This window comes from Vicugna pacos, chromosome 8, assembly GCF_048564905.1.
Source record: "Vicugna pacos chromosome 8, VicPac4, whole genome shotgun sequence".
Lineage (NCBI taxonomy): Eukaryota > Metazoa > Chordata > Mammalia > Artiodactyla > Camelidae > Vicugna > Vicugna pacos.
In genome coordinates, this window is record NC_132994.1 from 9085271 (window position 1) to 9102262 (window position 16992).

General features: G+C 36.1%; 1 long non-coding RNA gene across 1 annotated transcript; it reads right to left on the reverse strand.

Annotated features, from left to right (window-relative positions):
- Nucleotides 1-3794: 3794 nt before the first annotated feature.
- On the reverse strand, nucleotides 3795-9729 carry LOC140697827 (uncharacterized). Its single transcript, XR_012075185.1, has 3 exons — nucleotides 9471-9729; nucleotides 5834-5965; nucleotides 3795-4247 (listed from the first exon to the last, which is right to left on the reverse strand). It is a non-coding gene; the product is annotated as an uncharacterized lncRNA (long non-coding RNA).
- Between the last annotated feature and the right edge of the window lie 7263 nt (nucleotides 9730-16992).

A 16992-nucleotide genomic window follows, 5' to 3' on the forward strand; every position in this document is an offset into this window, starting at 1 on the left:
GAAATGATCCTGCTGGTCTGCTTTACCTTGCGCTGTCCTTTACTAATATCCTTTCATTTTAATCAGCCAACTGAAAAAACAAATTAATTCTTTCCTATTGCATGATGTGACACATGAAATTAATGGCTGGCTGGTGGTATTTTTTTAAACTTTTAATTATATGCCTCGCCAAGGGCAGAATTTATTACATTTTCCATGAAAACTAATGTTTTCATAATATGTTCTTCTTGCAGTCTGTATAAATATTGAGAATTTCATGATACATTGTTGTCTAAACTGTTTCTTTCAGAATGGAATTCTATTCGTCTTAGGGTTTAAAGAGGAAGGGTAAGAATTTTATCTATTTACATGGGTAATATTTTGCCTTAGAATGAGGCAAAAGGTGTTATAACAATATAAATGAGATGCAGTGTAACTTTTCAAGGGGTACTCTATACTCCAAGATTCTTTCTTTCTTGTCTTTCCTTTTTGTTTATGTTGGTAATTCAACTAAGAACATAAACAAAGGAAGCATAATGCAAACTTTCTACTGAATTTTTTAAACAGCTTTACTAAGGTATAATTGGCATACGATAAACTGCAAATGCTTAATGTGTACAGTTTGTTAAGTTTGGGCATGTGTATAAACCCATATAAAGCCATCATTACAAGAAAGGTAATAAATTTATCAAAAAATTTCTCTGTGCCCTAGTGCAATTCTTCCTAGTTTCTACCCTCCTCTTCCCAGGCAACCAGTCACTATAGATGAGTTTGCATTTTCTAGCTTCTTATGTAAATAAAACCATGAAGTGTGTACTCTTTTTATTCTGATTCTTTCACTCAGCATAATTATTTTGAGGCTCATCCATGTTATTACACATATCAATAGTTCATTCCTTCTTATCGTGGAATAGTATTCTGGTATTTGAAAACCAAAATATGTTTATCCTCTCACTTGTTAATGTATATTTGGTTTGTTTCTAAATTTGGCTTTTATAAATAATGCTTCTCTGAACATTTGTTTCCAAGTCTTAAAAATACCCTGTTAAGAGCATGAGAAGACATGACACAGACTGGAGAAAATATTTGCAAATCATATATATATGTTCAAAAACTTGTAGCCTGAGTATATAAAAAGCTCTCAAAACTCAATAATGAGAAAACAGACATCCCAATAAAAATAATGGACAAAAGATTTTAAGAAATCTTTTAACAAAGTAAAAATATTAACAAAATAAAGAAACTATGAAGACATCAAATACACTTAAGGAAAGCTTCTCAGCATTATTAGTCATGAGGAAATGCCAATTAAAACCACAGTTAAGTACCGCTGTGTACCTGTTAGAATGACCAGCATTCTCAGTGTCAGCAAGGACATGGAGGAACTGGAACTCTCATAACTCCCATACATTGCCAGTAAAACTTAAAATGGTACAACCACTTTGGAAAACAATTTGATGGTTTCTTCAAAAGTTAAATATATACCTACCATATGACTTAGCCTGTTCATACCTAGGTATTTACCCAAGAGAAATAAAAAGCACATGCCCTTAGTGATGAGCTTATTCATTCTAACATTTATTCCTCCAATCACTATTCAGTCTGACTCACACCTATTTGTGCATATCAGTTTACCTTTAATTGTATCAAGCTGTAGTATATTATATAATACTATGTCGAATATTTTTTTACATTGCAATAAAATTTTAAAAAAATTACCACATGGTTAATTCCTACTCACTAGTTATTTATGCATAATACAAATGGTAGATTTTGATGAACTTGTTTCAACTAATATCTAAGCTTAACCCTGAAGATGGAGTTAGTATATCTGACAACAGCCCAAGAGTATACTTTTTAAAGATGTTGGTACAAAACATATTCTCTAAGAACGATAGTGAAATGCATCTGAAAGAGATCGTTTGAAACCCCAAAATAAATATCTTCAATCTTAGCAAGTTAGATTACCTTTTTAGTTCTATACTAAAGCCAGAATACTTCATACCTTAGACACAGCAAGGAAGAAATTAAAGTGTATTTGAAAATGAAATTGTCTATAATTCTATGAAAATTGTATCAATTCAATTTCCAGGTCTCAGTTTTTTTGCTGTAGAGTGTAGTGGGTAGTAGTTCCATCTCATGAGATTGTTTGAAGTTTCATGAGATGAGAGGTGTACAGCTTCAAGAGTGCTGACTCATGGCCAGCACTCACCAAATGTCCTTCATGTCTACCGCCAACAAGTCTTTGTCTAACTGTGACATTTACAGAAATACGCTTGTGATAAAATTAACTCAGCTAATATATTCGCAGATGTGACTGAAAAATCTGAATTCTGCCAGATGAGCATAAGCCTCAAACGTTTTCGTCTGAGCACAAATATTAAGAAACACTAATAATTCTAAGAAAGATAATTTAAATACAAAAGTTTAGACCCTCCAACACATATGTAAAAGGGCCAGATAATAGGAATTTATTAATTAGAAATTTTCTGTCTTCAGTTTAATCATTTGTCATGACATAGTTACTATTCCAGATGAATATTTTTTTGAAAATAAAATATTGAAAATATTGGATTTTTTTGAGAATCCAACATTATATTTTTAGTGCATTTAGGTTTAAAATCTGTAGATTTATGTTCTAAATTCCTATAACTTTTCTAGTGAAAATCTTAAGAGCTATTATAGGTCAGAAACACCAGTATCATATATAAGATATGTAATATACAAATATAGATAAACATTTCAGTTCCATTTTACTACTTTGTATAATACTTGCCTTATTCTAAAATGAAGTTTTTTTTAACACCTTTATTGCGGTATATGACTCCTGTACAGTAAAGTATGCATATTTCAGATGTACAATTTGATGAATTTTGATAGATGGACACACCTATGAAACCACCACCACAGTCAAGATAGCTAACGTTTCCATCACTCCTCAAGGGGTGCAAATTTCGAACTCCCGATTTATCCGTTCCTACCCACTTCACCCCCTGGTAACAATGTTTGCTCTCTATGTTTGTGAGTCTATTTCTGTTTAAAATGAGGTATTTTGAATGGCATAAAATAAACTGATTTTATCATTAAAAGAAATATTCAGTCTCATTTTGGCACTTACGGTTTTATCTTCCCAGAACATTTCTATCCCTTGCAATTATTGTATCACATTGTGAGTATAAGGTCATGTTTCCTAAAATGATTCCTGACTCTAAAATAGAATGTTACTATAGTGTTCAGACATTTAATGTTTTTGACAGATGTACTGTATCTATGAAGTGGAATAATATTTCTCAGGAGTAGTTTTAGGAATGCTTAGCTCATGTTTTTTTTAAAATACACCAGTGATTTGAAGAGGGCAGCAGTTACCTAACAAGATTCAAATGTGGCTGAAAAAAAAGTCTTCCATTGTTATTACTGGTGTTAATGGTACAAAGATTAAATTATAGCTACAGACAGCCAATATTTTGTAAAAATTGAAATTCTAAGAAATACTGTTTTTAATTTTCAGGTTGTATTTTTAGTTGATATGTAGATAGTCCAGTATTGCAATTTATTCAGACTCATTGAGAGTAGAATAAGTTTGTAATTTCATAAGACATTAAATATTCATTCAGGAATTTATAAGCCATTGAGTTCAAGTGTGAGATAAACATTTTTTAAAACCTATTTCCACATATAATCAAGGATTACATTCAATCACTTATTACTTTCTTGTTAAAAATTGTATTAGAGTAATTAATTTCATTTTTAAAATTTCCATTTGCTTGATTATATTGTATTTCAAACTCGTAACTGTTACGAATTTTCATGGCAGTTCCCATACTTCCCCCTACTTCACTTTATACACTGGAAAGATTTAGAACTATCATCTTCTGTGTAGTTTTCTGAGAAATGATGTAACCCACACCAGACATGAACACTTTTAAATTACTGGAAGTCCCCAAGAGTTCAAATCCACACCTGGTGGACTGTAGCCAATCCAGAAATCCCAGGTTAACTGTGTCAGCCACGAAGGTAGAATCAGGGACATCCCCTCAACACGTCACTGTTGCTGACATCCCCACTTCATAGTACACAGTCCTTCTTTTCCGTAGGATTCTGGTCTGTATGCCATCTGAAACTAACAAGCAGATGGTGGATACTGGGAAGATACCACAGGGATGCAGAATCTGAAATCAGAAGGGCAGTGTCCAAATCTTGGCTCCAGTTCTTATTTATTGATTTTATGATCCTGAACAATTTTCTTAATTTCTCTGAGCCTTATTTATCTGTAAGAACAGAGTATCAATACCAGTATCACAGGGTTATTGTAAAGCTTAAAACAGCTTAAACTTCTATAAAGCAAGTAGGACAATGAATAACGTCACTCTTTAAAATGTATATTTTAAAGCTCTACTATTTCTGTTATATTTAGGGGTTATTCTGAGAAGGCACACAATTTTTTTCTTGGAAATACATTATGAAAACCTTCTTTTGCTAACGTAATTTATATGTGATCTTGTCTGTGTAATACTGTTGGTTCAATAAACATGTATTGAGTGCCTACAACATGCCAGACACCACACCACAGGAATCCACTGAAATATGTTTCAGCAGTAAAACTTGAAATTATCTTTAAAATGAGACGATACCTGAAAGTACAAGCTGACCAAAAGCAGTGTCTGAGAAGGCACAGTTTCCTTGCACTTTCAAGAGGAGAATGGGAAGTTACTTCTTTCTAAGTGGAGAAGACATCTACAGAGATGCATGCTCCCAGAGGTGGCACTCCCAGCCCCATCTCTAAAGGAGGCTGCATGGAATTCAGTGCCAGGTCAGAGGTTTACAAGCCTGGGCATCCAACATGGACTCTCAAAGGCCAGTTTTGAGTGGCAAAGTGGAAATGATGAAGAATCATAAAATGTGATATAATGTCAAATGAAAAAGACCAGAGCACAGAAGTATCTCTGCTTTGATTACGACAATGTTTAAGTCTAGACAAACTAGAAAAGAAAACAGAAAAAATGACAACAGTTGATCTGTCAGAATGAGGACAGCATGAGTAAAATTTTCTTCTTTTTTTTAATATCCTTTATGGAAGAAAAAAAAAAACCAAGAAAAAGTGTAAAACTGCCATGGGCAAATTAAAAATATAAAATTAAATAAAGCATTATTTATTCAAAACATTATCTTGAAATACCATCCAAAATAATCCTTAACATATGGAAACTCCACCTGTAGATCAAAGCAGCATTAATTAATTAAACAAAATCCATCCTTTATTATTCACCTCTCCTCTCCACTGTAGAACTTTTTCTCTCTACAGCGAGATCCTAGGTGTCCAAAGTTCTGCCCCTTTCCCTCTTCTCCTCCTGAAGCCCTCCCCTGCCCCCAGAGTTCTGTGTCACCTCAGGAACCCACATCTCCTAAGGGCTCAAGACTTACCAAAAGCGTTGATGCAAAGTTACATCTTTAAAACAGAGTTCTGTTAGACATCTGTGGACTAGCCTGGGACTACTTCCCATTTGTAACTTGATTTTATGAAAAATTGTACTTAGCAGGTAAATTTTCCTATAAATTTTAACGTCCACAGGAACTTTAAAAACAAAATCTATTCCTGCCTGTGTCCTACAAGACACAGATTTTGCAAGTACAGTTCCAGACAACTTCAGTAAAGAGAGTCACACAAAATTTTTGGTTTCCTGGTGCACATAAAAGTTGAGTTTACATTCTATTATAATCTATTAAGTGTGGAATGGTATTATGTCTAAAAAAGGTACATACCTTAATTTAAAAATATTTTTATTGCTAAAAAGAACGCTAATCATCACCTGAACCTTCAATGGGTCATAATCTTTTTGCTGGTAGAGGGTCTTACCTGGATATTGATGGCTGCTTACTGACGAGGGTGGTGATTGCTAAATGTTGGGGTTGTTGTGGCAATTTCTTAAAATGAGACCACACTGAAGGATGCCACATCAATTGACTCTTCCTTTCATTAACGATTTCTCTGTAGCATGAGATGCTGTTTGTTAGTATTTACACACATTAGAGTTTATTTCAAAATCAGAGTCAACCTCTCAAACCCTGCTGCTGCTTTAGCAACTAAGTTTGTTAGGTAGTTAGATAAATGGGGCCACTGGGTAGATAAGGTGGAGAAAGAGGATGGTCCAGAAGATGGCATTATGCCTGCCTTTAGCTTTACCTCCTCTAAATGAGAGCCAGCAAGAACCTGGTTAAGATGCGACAGCCGCAGCTGCACAGTAGAAACAAGGACCTAACCTGATGTGACCCAGTGCTCATTGTAAAATAATTAGCATTGCAGTTTAGCCCCCACCGTGGGTTTGTCTGTGTGCACCATGCATAAGGACATGAGCAAAAGGGGACGAGCATGACTAAGCACTCCAGGGGCAAGAGCTGTCAATCAATCAAGAGATCACCTCTAAATGAGGGTATAAGAGAAGGGGGCAAACAAAGACCACTGCTACCTGCCCTTGGATCAGCCTGCCTCTGGCTCTTGGAGAAGACTTTCCCTTTGCTAGATAAAACCTCTAAAATCTTTCTCTACACAATGCTTCCATCTTCCATTTAAATTCTTCTCTTTTGAATAAGACAAGAACTGAGGTCGTTTCCCTCCCTCTTTTGGGGTAAGAAGTTTATGTGATACTCTAAATCCTTTGCTGTCATTTCAACAATCTTCATAGTATCTTCACCAGGTGTAGATTCCATCTCAAGAAACCACTTTCTAGGCTCATCCATAAGAGCAAATCCTCATCATTTAAGTTGCATCATTAAAATGTGGCAATTCAGCCACATCTTCAGGCTCCACTTCTAATTCTAACTCTCTTGCTTTTCAGCCACATCTGCAATTACTTCTCCACTGGAGTCTTGAACACCTCAAAGGCATCCAAACCCTTATTAATGTCGATATTTCCAAACCCTTATTAATGTTGATATTTTAATCTCTTCCCATGAATCACAAATGTTCTCAGTGGCATCTCGAATGATGAATCCTCTCCAGAAGGTTTTCAATTGACTTTACCCTGATCCATCAGAGGAATCACTATCTCTGGCAGCTATAAATTTACCAAGTGTATTTCTTAAATAAAATACTTGAAAGTCAAAATTACTCCTTGACCCCTGGGCTGCAGAGTGGATATTGTATTAGCAGGCATGAAAACAAGGATCTGGCTGTACATCCCCATCTGAGCACATGGGTGACCTGGTGCACTGGCAGTGAGCAGTAACATTTTGAAATGAATTTTTTTTTTGTGGGTAACAGGTCTCAACAGTGGGCTTAGAATAGTCAGTAAACTATGCTATAAACTTATGTGCTGTCATCCAGATTTTCTTTTTTCCATTTATAGAGCATAGGCAGTGAAGATTTAGCTTATTTTTAAGACCCTAGGATTTTCAGAATTCGTAAATGAGCTTTGACTTCAGCTTAAAGTCATCAGCTGCACTGGCCTCTTACAAGAGTCAGCCTGTCGTTTGACGTTTGGGAGCCAGGCATTGACTCCTCTTCTCTAGCTCTGGAAGTCCTACATGGCATGTTCTTTCAATGTAAGGCTGTTTCATCAACATTGAAACTTTGTTGTTTAGTGTAGTCAGCCTCATTAATGATCTGAGCTAGATTTTCTGGATAATTGCTGCAGCTTCTGCATCGGTTGCTTCACCTTGCACTTTTAGGTTACGGAGACAGTTTCTTTCCTTAAACCTCACGAGCCAGCCTCTGGTAGCTTCAGACTTTTCTTCTGCAGCTTCCTCACCTCTCTCAGCCCTCGTAAAATTGAAGAGAGTTAGGATCTTGCTCTGGATTCAGCTTTGGTTTGAGGGGATGTTGTGGCCGAATTGATCTTCTAACCAGACCATGAGAACTTTGTCCGTACCAGCAATAAGGCTGTTGCACTTTCTTATCATTCATGTGTTCACTGAAGTAGCACTTTCAATTTCCTTTAAGAATCTTTCCTTTGCATCCACAGCTTGGCTGACTGGCACAAGAGGGCCAGCTTTCTGCCTGTCTCTGCTTTTGACTTGCCATCCTCTTTAAGCTGGATCATTTCTAGCTTTTGATTTCAAGTGAAAGACATGTGACTCTTCCTTCCACTTGAACCCTCAGAGGAACTGTAGGGTTATTAATTGGCCTAACTTCAGTATTGCTGTGTCTCAGGGAATAGGGAGGCCCGAGGAGGGAGAGAGGGAGACTAGGGAATGGCTGGTCAGTAGTGCAGTCAGAACACACACATTTATCAATTAAGTTCATCATCTTCTATGAATGTGGTTTGTGGCTCCCTAAAACAATGACAATAGTAACATCAAAGGGCACTGATCACAGGTCACCATAACAAATATCATAAAAATAAAAAAATATGAAATACTACATGAATTACCGAAATATGACACAGAGACATGAAGTGAACAAATGCTGCTGGAAATATGGCACCAAAGGACTTGCTGGATGTGGGGTTGATGAAGCACAATAAAACAAGGTCTACTTGTACTTTATGATGCCTGTATTCAGGCATTTCACTCAAAAGCCATATAGTTGCAAACAATTAATCAGTAAGTAAGTCAGCCTCTAAGAGTACACGTGAAATCCTGAAGAATTACAAGACTAGCACTTTTAAATTGCGTTGTTCTCTTTCTAAACTGCAGGAAGCTTTAGCATCATAAGCCATCACATAGAGGATAATATCTGTATACCTGAGAGATGCAGTAAATCACGTGATCTGTGCACTGCCACCGGGATGCTGTGTTCTAGTGGAACAGGACCACATTCTGTCCTTATATAAACACAAGAGTGATAGTTGTGTTGTATGTCTTTTGAGTTAAAGATAAAGGGAGAACTATATGGGGAAATTACTTAATCTAGATTTCACCAAAGTCATAGTATTGCAAGGTCCTTTAGATGATATTTTACTGGACTAAAACATTTTGGAAACCATAATTTATCTGTTCCATGTTTTGTTTTATAACTTCTGATAACCTAGGTACTTACAAAAAGAAGTTAGTATGTAATGTGGTGACAACTACTTTCTATCTGCTAAAAACAGTGTCTTTGGAAAAATGAACAAAAAAATTTCAACCACTGCTTTTATTAATATTTCTTCAGCAATGCAGATACCAACCCATTCTGGAAACATCTCCAACCTAAATTTCATTAATGTTTTTATTCCTGAAACATTATTATGCATTCCCTTATTCAAGGTTATAGCCTTGTTCCCTAAGGGTTCTATATCTATGTATTTAATCTGTGCAATTATTTTGTTGTTCCCTCTCAGGAAGTGAGCATGACTTTTCTTACTTTTGCACATCTCTGTCGAAACAGTTCTTAAATAGATACTTGAAAAGTTTCATTGTTTAAAGTGAAAGATATGAAAAATATTTGTATAGTTTAAATATTCGTATAAAATCATATATATAATTTTACCACTATAACTAAAATATTTTCAAAGAAACCAAACTGCATTCATTTGGAGAGTGGTCCCTGAGAAACGAATGGCTATTTGGCTTACCTGCTCTGTGCTGTCCTGCAGATGCTGCAGGCACAGTCTGAGCACAGGCATCATGAGCTGCCCAGATTCCCTCTCCAGAACTGAGGCCTTCATTCCCCAGATGATGGTAGTATTGTCTGCTGATGGTGCAGACCTGGTGCCCTCTAGAAATTGCCCTAGACCACAAAGAACTGCCTGGCTGAAGGCTGTTATCCTCTCCCTCTCCCCGGCAGCAGCCCTTCCTGCTTCCCTCCCCAAATAAGGACAATTGTGAGGAGCCATCCCTGCTCCCATGAGCCCCGGGAATCAGCTAAGGCTTCTTTTGTATCTGCCTCACCATTCAGTCCGCCCTCTGCCCACGCCTGTCTCCCTCATTCCCTTACAGGGCTGTTCCCAAGGCATTACTCAATAACCCCTGCACACAAACCTCCACCTCACATCTGCTGCCTGAGAACTCAGCCTGGGACCCTCCTGCCTCATGGTCCAAGAGAAAGTACAACATGGGGACAAAACATAATTTGTTTACAGGCACACTTGGCTTCCGAAAGATCTGCATCTGGCGTTTTGTGTTTCCTTAAGTGAAAAAGAACAGCAGCTAAGATGTTTTAATCCTTTGATTTCTCCTGTTGGTGGCTCAGTCCAGGCACTCCCTTGTCAGGAATTAAAACTATGTGAATCCATTAAACAGGACTTTAGAAACTCCTTGCCCATAATGTAGATGCCAAAACAAATGTACTGCTATCCATCAAGAAAAGCTAATGAATATCTAATGAGACATTTAAAGCACTATTATATGATGAAAAAGAAAAATCTGTATAGCACAGGGAACTATATTCAATGTCTTATAGTAACCTATAATGAAAAAGAATATGGAAACAAATATATGTATGTATATGTATGACTGAAACATTATACTGTACACCAGAAATTGACACATTATAAACTGACTATACTTTAATAATAATAATAATAATAATAATAATAATAATAATAATAATAATAATAATAATAAAGACCACTAAAGAAGAAAAATCTATAGCAAAAGAGATTGGTGATACTTCCCTTTGTCCTATGTGCAACATAACCCAAAGTTTGGTATGAAAATACAGTTATAGCTCTGATTTTTTCTGGTTAATTTCTCAAACTCCACATTGCCCTTATAGTGGAAGCTCAGTGTCTCAATTCTGAGGCTCGGAAGGAATTCAAAGAGAAGTTAAACTCTAATGTTTTATTCCTTTAACAAAAATCTGAAACAAATAGAATAAAGTACTAATAGGCATTGATTCTGAGAAGATATGGATGCATATGTTTGTATTACTTTCAGTACTTTTCTGTACTTATGCAAATTTTCACAGTAGATGAACAGATTTACAGTCAGAAGAATAAATAAAATCTTGATTGTCTAGGCACCTGACAACATAGGGAAGGGATGATTTTATTTATCTTAAATTGTTTCTTTGAGAATCATTCCAGCCTCATTCCTGTTTGGAGCCCCCCGAACAGTGGTTGCCCAGCTGTGGGCATTGCTGATGAATCAACACTGTGTCCTGGACTGTGGGTGTGTGCCTTCTCTCTGACCTGATCCCTGAGGCAGGTCCTGTTCTCTATTTGCCCATCAACCCAGGTACATCCTCTTATTCATCTGAACTATTACTTCACTCAGGACTCACACCAGGTTATAAGGGTCTCTCAGTCAGAAAAAGCCCTAGATTTTGTATGCATTTACCCCTAACCACCTCTTTCCTTGCTCCTTCTGTGTCTTGCTTTTCAGCAGTCCTCAATTTGCACGTCAGGGCCAAAGCTTCCCTGTTTTTATCACTCAGATCTCTCTGGACTTCCATTCAGCAAGTTTAGAAGTATGCCAATGTCCTAAGAAATGAAAAGGAAATGTTAACAAGTTCTTTATAAAGAGCAACCATGAGCAGGTACAGTCATGCTTCCTTTGTCCAGAACTTGGGGATCTGCCATTTAAATTCATCTGGAAAATGTCCCACATCTAAAAATTGAGACAAAAAAGAAAAAAAAAAAGCCTCTGAAAAGTGTAGAGAACACTGAGTCCACAAATTAAATCCCATATTAAGTTTACTTAGAGAAACATCCCTCAGGCCTGAACTCAGAAAGCATTTGCCTTATTTTAGATATAATTTTACTAAGTCTGGTAGTTTTATACCCTCTGAACATGAATTAAATTGGGTAACTCAAGAAGGACTTATAATAACAATAACAGTAATAATAATAACAACTAGATGAAGGAGAAGAGACTCAAATATTCTGAAAATTAATAATAGGAATTTCAAAAGAATAATAATGGGGGTGACTTTATATTAAGGCTCATGGTTTTAAAAAACTTACTAGACTTAAAGATCTCTCTGTATTGCAGCACAGTCTAATAATAATGTCATAGAGAAAAAATGAAATACTGTTAAGATAGTGATTAATAATTAAAAAACGTCTAAAGTACATATTGGAAAGTTTTCTATCCGTCTGAAACAATAGAATTAAAATGCATGCCTAAACTGTCTAGGAATCTCGGCCGCAGAGCAGTTCTTCCAATTCAAGTCTAAACAGGTCACTTCTGTGCCTCATTTTTTCCCTTTGGTTTCTATTTCCACAGCCATGGTCTCCAAAGGAGGGTGCATGCACCTCAGGGGGGCAAAGGCAATCCTTTGGAGTACAAGAATAAAATATTGAAATATTTACATATAAAGTTATGATTGTATTATAATACAAAGAAATTGATGATACTCTGCTTATAAGTAACACGCAGGTGAGCCCTGGCGCCCTCCTCCAGTTCCACTGATAAGAAATGGTCACGTAAAGAATTCAGAGGCAAGTGGTGGGGTGTCACAGTGCAGTTTGATGAGGACACCCTCACTCTTTAGTCGACTTTCCTTCTTTGTTTGTTTGTTTTTTGTTTTTGTTTTTGGAGGGAGGGAGGTAATTAGGTTCACTTATTTATTTTTAGTGGCGGTGCTGGGGCTTGAACCCAGGACCTCATACATGTTAGGCATGTGCTCCACCACGGAGCTATATCCTCCCCCTCATTTACTTTCAGTGCATTGCAATATTCTGCAGTGTATATGGATCAGCAAGTGATCATCACTTACATCACTTAGTCTTGACTGAATCTCAAAAAATGAATAGGCTGCTTAAAAATGTTCCCCCGAAGAAACCACTGCTGGAAGACAGTACAATGATGGAGGCAGAAAGAGCAATTAAAAAATGATAGAGCGGAAATGCTTCTCCTCTTACTATCAGCTTTCTCTCAGCCAATTCACAAGGTAGAGAGAAGGATAACCTAGTAAGATTTGAGAAAATGGTAGGCAAAAAAGGTCAAAATTATCAAGAAGATTGTGAAAAATACTGATTTATATTTACCATTGTTATAGGTGAGCCTCAAAGCATATACTGCACCTTGAGATTATCAACTAATGATAATATAAAGCTATCCCAATTAGTGAAACCCTTAACATTCCATTTTATTTCATCTTTAGCAGATCCCCTGGAAAACTGTATTTTTATTTATATTTAGTAATGTGTGTCCTTCACTGAACAGCTATATATTAAGAGTTCTTCTGTGCCAGGAGCTGTTATCGACACTGGAAAGGTATCAATATATAAGACATGTTTTTAAAAACTGCTCTTAAGTTCACAATTAAATAAATAAACATCACACAGATATTGAAGGAGTGCTTTTTTGTTGTTGTTGTTGTTTTTACAAGTTGTATGGGTAAAAACTAAAAAGTTTGGATACCATTGGTACCCCAAATAATGACTTACATGGCATGAAAGAACTCCCTACATATGACTTTAATTCTTGCCATATACCGTATCGAACTTCACTCCCCTGTAACTGCATATGTGCATTTTTTCAGACATCTCATTATACTGCTCCTCGCCTCAGTGCTTCATGTCTCTCTTCACTCTGACTGAAGTCCTCTGCCTACTCTTTATTTCCTGGCTATCTTGTTTCCCACCTCTTTTCTTGCCCTTCGACTTTCAGCTCAGTCCCCCTTCTCTGTGTAATTCTCACGTGCTTGTTCTCCAGAAAGAATCAGTTCCTTTCCTATGCCCTCTACTACTGCACCTTGTATCCAAGTCCATGATTGCAGTTACCACATTGCTCTGACGAAAACCTGTTGACATACCTGTGATCTTCCCCCAAAAGAGAGATTTTATCTTATCCTTTGTTTTCTCTGTAGACCTAGCACCATATCTAGCACACAGTCAGCCCTGAAAATTTTAAGAGAATTGTATTAAACTCATCTCAAAATAGTTTTCAGATAACTGACATTTCACTTTTTTGTTTCATCAAAAAACAAATTTAATTAAGGGACAAGCTTTGCTGGTTTTCCAAGAAGATGTGTGTCTGGTCAACTTGAAGTTAATAGAAGTATTTGTATTATATACTGTCTTGATTTGACATTGTCTAAAAGCATTTTCCTGGTTCTTGTTTTGCCAATATTTGTTCTACAAACAAAAGGGTTATAAATCCGTGAAGTAGACTAATATGCTAACATGGTATGGAAGAAAAATGCTAGAAGTTGCATGTAATTTTTTCACCTCCAGGAAGCAAACTGAGTTAGAGAGACAATGTGCTCCTGGTAATATCTCACTTCCTTATTAATGTTATTGAAAAGGTACTTTGAAAACTAAAGAATACGCTGAAGACTAAAGAATACATGTTTTATAGCTATGAATACTAATGATGTATGTAAAATCATAGGAACCCAAGTTGTGTGGTCTTCAAAACGTCAAAAGTTTCAACTGCCAAGGTTTTCATTTGGCATTTTGATAAGCTATTTCTTGTTTCTGGCTAAACTGTCATTTTGTGGCCTTTACTGTTGCAAGCCACTTTGTGCTACATGCCTCAATGGGTTTCCAAAGATGCCAACAATCTATGTATCAAGGAAGAAAATATTGTGGATGAGCCATTAAAAAATTTAGAGATGAACTTTACCTAGTAATTTTAGCCACTTACGCCATATCCATAAGAGTGAGAGACAGAGACAGAGAGAATATTAATGAGGTTCAGCTGTAACTATGATTGCAATAAAATAATATGCAGAAAGCAACAGGAAATGCCCAACAGAAAATATGCAAGGGCACAACTTATTTTGCTCTCGTTATTCTGACAATAAATCTTAATAATTTCCAGAAATTTGGATGGATATGATAAGCAACTATATTTATAGCAGTATGATTATATTTGTTAAATTAAAAACAGCAAAAAGGTCATGTATTCTCTACTATTTGGGGAAACAATGAACTAAAATGACTAATATCTATAGAAATTCCAGACTGGTCACACTAATTCTCATTACAGTTGAAATAAGGGAAAGATCACAAGTTCTTTGAGATCATCTTGCCTAAACCACCTTACACAATTACTTTCTTCCTGGTATTGACCAAGTTTCATTGCTTCCTTAAAACCCTGTATGATGTTACATTTGTTACATTCTGTATCCACATCTAAAATATGAATCTTCTACTTGTGACTTCAGCGTTTGGTACTTTGGCTTAATCAGACATGGTATTTTAATCATTTATCATCTGATTTACTAACTATGTGATAAAACTTACTAAGAATTTCTTCCAAAAAAATTGACCTTTTACTGTGGTCCAAGTACAGAGTACCAAACTGTTTTTTTAATGTGTAAAAACAGAATTGAGGCCAATATTATAACTGATGAGATAAATAAAACTACATGTGCTTTCATAGTGAATTATGTGGACAGTGAAAGGAAAACACAAGTGGTGGCTACCATAATAACTTAGATCAGTGGCATTTATGTACTTTTTTTCCTTTGACAGAATTATTTCAATATATAATATCTCATGTCAAAAGCCACTAAATAAAATAGATCAAAGCAGAGCTCCTCTGGTGGAATCCGGCTTTAAGAGGCTGGCGTTCTTTTTCTGGTGCCTCTCCAGACATGTTCCAACCATGTCCCTGGAGAAGCTGCCACTGTGCTCTAGAAATTCAATGTAAAAACTGGTTTTAAAGTATAAGATCCTTTAGGGGAATGGAACAATGCTGCTAGAAAACTTATGTGCCAGATATTTTATACATTTACTCTGTTTTGCCCTTGAATCAACTGTGTAGATAGAATATTTATCACCACATTTCTTCTAGGGAAGCTGAAATTCAACATGATGAAACCGTTCACAGGGCGTTCTGCACGTGAGTGGTAAAACTGAGGTTTTAGGACACATCTGTCCATTTCAAAAGCTGACTTTCTTTTAGTCTATCATCTGCATTTCCAGAAGAAAATTTTAAAAAGGGTAGGAGAGAGACAACAGTGTTATGATTAGACCCTCTTATAAGAATTTATCATTATACATATTTAAAAAAATTAAGTATTTGCTGTCCTCTAGGTTAAAGACACCAAGTCATTAGGTTGGTAATGGGCAGCTGACCAGTTTGCGCTTTTAGAGTCATCAGCATGGTCACAGGGTAAATGGTTCCTCTTTAGCCAAAACCCATGTGTGCCCAGAAGTGTGCTGGGCCCCAGTCAGGGCTTGGATGGAGGAGAACAATTTTTTCACTGCTAAACTGTGAAGAAAATGTGTGAAAGTGAATTTCCAAGCCTGCTTGCCTTTTAAAATCACCTGGGGAGATTTCTAAACAAACTGAGGCCTTCATCCCACCAGGGAGTCTGATCATTGGTGGAGGTAGGGATCTGGGTTTTGGTGTTTCTAAAAGTGATTTACTGAGTAGTCAGAGCTGATGGCAAGGAGGCGCTCAGTGGGGAAAATTTAACTGGAGAGGTGCAACATTGTCTGGGCTGTGATGGAGGAGAAGTTGGAAGGCACGGATGTGGGGACAAAGAGTGTAAGAAAAGTTTAAATGCATCTTTATTTCTGTGGAAAAAAAGTTAGAAAACTCATTTAAGGTTTTTAGATCCTTTCCAAAATGAGGTCTATACATGAAACGTTGACAAATTTCTGAATTGGTGAAGTTTCTACTTAAAATGCCTACACAATAAAAATTTTTAAGCAGAACAAGAAAAATTAGGAAACACCTGTAGATCAAAGCAATGGAATGATACATTGTAATTATGGATTTTCATCCTGATTTCATTAAGTTTTAAATTTTCTAATGAGAAAATATTTTCAAACATGAATAATCATTTAATAATTAGCTTATTTGCTCAATAATAAGATTAAGTGATCAAACTATTTTTATTATAGAAAACGTTATCTAATGGTTTAAAAATTAGATCATTAGCTGCTCTGCACAGATATTATTTTACATCATAAAAAGAACGAATTGTTCTGACCTTATTCATTCAACAATAATATTGGATGACAATAAAATATTCCTTTTCATTAGAAATGTCTAAACAGCCAAGATTAATGAAGGTAATGAGCGACTAATGGATTATTTTATTTGCAAGACTTAGAACATTATCCCGTCCAAACAAAAACTACCTGAATGGCTTTTTCTCAAACACAAGCTACTTGGAAACTTTAGAAGAATCTGTAGAACTGTCTCCTCTTTAAGAAACTTTCTGAATCTGTTAGTGATTAGAATATGAAA